The sequence below is a fragment of the Adiantum capillus-veneris genome, chromosome 11 (genome assembly GCF_014529385.1).
Source record: "Adiantum capillus-veneris isolate H3 chromosome 11, ASM1452938v2, whole genome shotgun sequence".
In the NCBI taxonomy this organism is placed as follows: domain Eukaryota; kingdom Viridiplantae; phylum Streptophyta; class Polypodiopsida; order Polypodiales; family Pteridaceae; genus Adiantum; species Adiantum capillus-veneris.
This window is the reverse complement of record NC_140941.1, coordinates 23141259-23146251: the sequence shown is the minus strand read 5'-3', so window position 1 is coordinate 23146251 and position 4993 is coordinate 23141259.

Genomic DNA, 4993 nt, shown 5'->3' with positions numbered 1-4993 from the left:
CAAATTGTTGAGTATCATGTTGCAATGTGATAGCGGAAAAAAGAGCAGTGCAATCGGGTGGCCTCTGTACTCGTGCACACTCCACAAACCACGCCTCATGCAAACAAGAAAAGAACAAACCAAAGGGGGCACCACCCTAAATTAAGAGGTTTAGGGACCTCACACATAGTGCACATAGGCAAGTGAGACTTCTGGCATTATGATGGCATCGAAACATATGGCAAAACCCATAGAAACAAAGCTTAGGGACCTTATGTAGCATATATATACACAAGACATCAGCTTAACAATACAACGGCATCTGATCATACATAACAAGGATATAGAGAAGCAAGCCAAGGATGGCATAATCCCTTGTCAAAAACAATCAACCCAGCAAGTAGGTATGATCCTACTAGCAACACATCAATACCTTAGAGAATGATGGCGAGGATGGTGGCCATGGAGCATGAGAGAAGACTCCTTATTTAGGTTTTAGGGCTAGTAATGTAGCATACTAGAGGGAGAGAGCGAGAGGGAGAGAGAGTAGAGCTCCCTCCATAGCTCCTCGTTGTGAGCAATGTCGTCATAGCTTCATTGCTTGGTGAAGTGGGTGAAGTGTTGGTTTTGAGTGAGAGAAGGCCTCCTTATATAGGTTTCTGAGAGGGTTTAGGATTAGGGATAAACATGCTTAAATCCGCTGATTGGGGTTACTTTTTGCTTAGGGTGGTCAACAGATTGAGGTCACCTGATATGTCACCATCAAGATATTCTCTAGAGTGATGTGAGAGGGGAGGGTAAATGCTGATTTTTCTGATTGTGACACATGGGGATAAGGCCTTGAACATCATTTAAGAGCAGGTAAGGTGGCTGTTGAAACTGGAGGTTCTGCACATGTCAGGGGGGGACCTGCTGGGTCCTCCTGAATATCAAATTCTCAAAAAATCCTCAACCATGGCTTCTTTTGACATGTGTTCTTTGAAAAAATCAGCATGTCTCTTTTCAACTCAAAAGTCTTTATCCCTGTTGACTCACCTTTACCATAAGATTTTCCCCTTTTCTCCTCCTGTAACTGCATTGTTGATGCCCAATCACTGCTTCTAGTAATAGTGAACTGTTACCTACCAAATACTTATGGTGCAGTAAAAAATATTTACCATGGGTAAAAAAAGTTACTGTAGGTAAAAAGTGATTTGTATTTACCATGTAGGTGAAAAATATTTACTGTGGTAAAAAATATTTACTGTCGGTAAAAAAGTGAAAACGGAGTATGCTGTGCTGTGAGTCCACACGAACATCCTCATGTAAATTTCACTAGAAATTCACACCTAGAATGGGCTATTCTGTAAGATATAGGTTGTAGGCATGCATAAGAGCTCGTTCCCACGTATCTTCTGTCCATGGCACTTTTTACTCTTTGGTGCTTGTGAAGTAGATTTTTCTTCTCTTTCGAGATCCCTTGGACTAGAGTATCCTCATCTCCCCAACAACTGACTGTGCCTTTATTGCATCTTCAGAAGGGGTCCTAAAAACCATGCATCACAATGTTTTTGTGTGAGCATTCATATCCGCAAATACAATAACATCACCTTCACCTTTGAATTAAGCAATGTGCTCTTCTAAATCAAAAAATGGCTGATCTCTATCCATGCAAGCATAAAAGGGATAATCATGATGAGGAATGTAGCAACTGGCTACAAAAATGGGTGCTCTTTTTGGTGTCATAATTTTCAGCTATACATAATGTTTGTACTTGTCATCTTTTACATGATACAAAATCTCCCAATCCTTTCTTAACCATACATGCTACCCCTCCTTGTCCTCTTCGTTGCTTAAGATTCTTTGACCACATCAATGAATGTATATTGTAATTCTCCAAGCTATTAATCCTTTGTGTATCATGCTCCCGAGTTTCAACAAGAAGTACAACATCGGCTTTGCTTGTTAGTTCATCAATGCCAACCCCCGCATTCCATGGGTATCCATTACAATTCCAAAAGCATATTTTCAATTGCAACTCGGTCTCATAGGTCACGCAGCCCTATTTGCTCAAGGGACTTGCCTCCTCCTTGGGTACATTTTCATGAGAGATCTCCTTGTTTTTCTTATTCTTTTCCTCATATGCCTTGCGATGCATATTTTGTTGCTTAATAGTGTAATCTTCACATACAAAACATTTTGTATCCTTCAAATCGATCCAACTATTATCAAGGATAATCTTTCGCTTGGTCTCATCTAGCATGGTGCATACAATTGGCCGTTCTCCCGAGCGAGGAGTTCCGTGCTTCCCCACTCTATGTGCTCCATAGACCATAACTCTGTACATGCCAAAGTGGGTTTTGAAGAAATCTTCAATAACAATGGCAAGAGAAGGAGGTGTCTCCAGCTTCTCTTCGGGAATTCCATGAATAACAATGTTCTTGTAACGTCTCTCCTGTTCCTTCAACTCCTCTACATCCACATTCTCAACATTATTTGTTTGAGCCATATCTTGCATGAGTGAGGAATTAGAAACCACATTGCTACCACATACATCAGTCCAAGACTTGTTTGTGCATACATTTTTCATGTCACATACATCCCGGTTCATGGTGTCAAATTTATCCTCTTTCAATACATGGTCATCCGCTCCTTCAAAGCATTCAAGTCCACAAGAGAGAATTTACATTCTTGGACTTCCTCTTCAAGATGCATCAAGCGTGTTGTTTGCATCTCAAGTGTCCTCTTGAGATTCTCATTCTCAACCACAAGTACCCTTAGTGTGCCATTCTCCATTGCAAGCTCGTAAGTCTTCACCTTGTTTGTTTACGATCTCTTGCAATGATACCAAGTATGCTATGATCATGCTTTCCGATGTCGTTGGTTGGGTGGTTGTGTTGCTATTTCCACACGTAGGAGATCTTGGATCATTTTCCACAATGGTCGTGGACCTTGTTGAAGAAGAAGAACGCTTGCGAGTGCCGGAAGACATTGTATATAAAATAAGAGATGAGAGTCAAATTTCTTGAACTTTTTCACTTCAAAAATACTGTTACAAAAACGCCTTTCATAACTTTGAAAATTTGTATCTTTACATCAATGCGTAGAGGGCTTCATGCTCTTTTATTGAGGCTATACATCACCCAAATCGGAGTTTGGATGAAGAAGTTATGATCAAAAGAGTGAACTGCTGACTACTAGGTCAAAAAACGGCTGCGTTTTTTGTTGGAGAGAGAGAGAGAGAGAGAGAGAGAGAGAGAGAGAGAGAGAGAGAGATAGGATGATGCTATACATTTGTGGCATTTGCTAACAAGTGCAGTACGACATTGTGAAGTAAATCAATGCTTGTTAGAGTAGTGCCATATTCAAGCTGGTTGTGTAGCCTTCAAAAGCGCGGTGCAACAAGGTGAAGTGCTTGGATTGGTAGATGCACTGCAACTCCTCCTCCGGGCCTGTGTTGCCAAGCTTTTGAATGCTTCCAAGGTGTCCTCAGGGCCTCAGTTGTTATCCCTTAAACTCTCTGCTCTCCACATGAAATGCCAACGTCAACGTCGGCTTCATTCAGCTAAGGCCTCCCTTTTTCATCTAAATTTATCTTTACCTTTAAACTTTTCTTTAAAAATGAGAGAACCATGAGAGAGAGAGAGAGAGAGAGAGAGAGAGAGAGAGAGAAGAAGAAGAAGAAGAAGGGGAAGCAACTGCAACATAAGAAGAAGAGAATAATATCCTAAAAGCGATCCCGAGGGACCTAAGAGAGAGGGGATATACTATATGCTATGAATAGCTCTCTAAAATCTCAATGAGATGATCTAGGCTCTACCACCACATGATTTTGCAATGAACGTATAGCACGAGTCTCTTAAATGCAGTGAATCTTGATTATCTATAAGAATCACATTCAAGCGGGCATTCAAGGAGCAAGATCCTTTTAGTTGTTTTGGTGGAGTCAATCTATTTATATCAATTCTTGCATGCCATCAAATTCAAGTACTTTTTCGGAGCAATTTTTTGAATGGAATCCCGTTGCATCCACCTTCTCAAGTAACTTGAGATCAATGCCATTGCATCCAACTTTTGAAGGAACTTGGTGCTGCATATCAACTCGTGATCGAACATCTTTACACATTCGGACAAAGATAAGCTTCTCATATAATGAAAGCCTCCGATGTATTTTATGGGGGTTGCACCAACTTGGAAACCAAAGACTTGAATGATTGGCCCATTGAGAGGCATCACATGTGTCTAAGTAGGTTGTAGGGTGCCGCAAATGCAAGAGGTAGCAGCTCTTATAGTTAAAACACTAGTCATGGAAAACCATAGGCCAGTTTCCAATCAATAAGAGCTTCACAATTGGACATCTACACTAGAAGATGCAAGTCAACCACGTGTTAGAGACTACAAGAAGAGGGAGTGTGGGTTCATGAACTATAAAACAGTGTGTGGGCAGGAGGTGAACAAGGGACATGAGGAGCTGATGGTGGACATAGGAAAAATATGCCATTGCACCTAAAGAAGAGCAAGGGTTTCTCTCAAGATGCAAGTATTTATTCGTAAAACTTGAAGACATAGCCTATGGAATTACATAAAAGTTAAACGAGGTAAACATATTTATAAAGCTCGATTGTTTTTCTTCATGGTGGTTGTGGTGGTGGTGGTGGTCATCAAGGGGATTTTCATGAAGAGATTGTTTTTCTTCATGGTGGTGGTGGTCATCAAGGGGGTTTCTTGGGGAAAAACATTCTGCTACACCAAGCATGATGTCTATCTATATGGAAGCACCAAAAATTTGTAGTGATCTTTTGCTTTCGTAGGAAGCACCTTCGTTGTTGGAGGCGGTGGGAGTCTCACTCGTCTTTGAAATTTTAAGGACAAGGCGCCCATTGCCTAACGAAAATGAACCCTGTATTACATAATATAGACACCATAAGGACCAATGTTTCCAAAAAAAAAAACCTCTCTTTTCGTGTTGAACAAAAGTGCCATGTTCAAAGGTTTATATTGAAAATTGGGTAACATCGATGCCCCTCTTTTCATG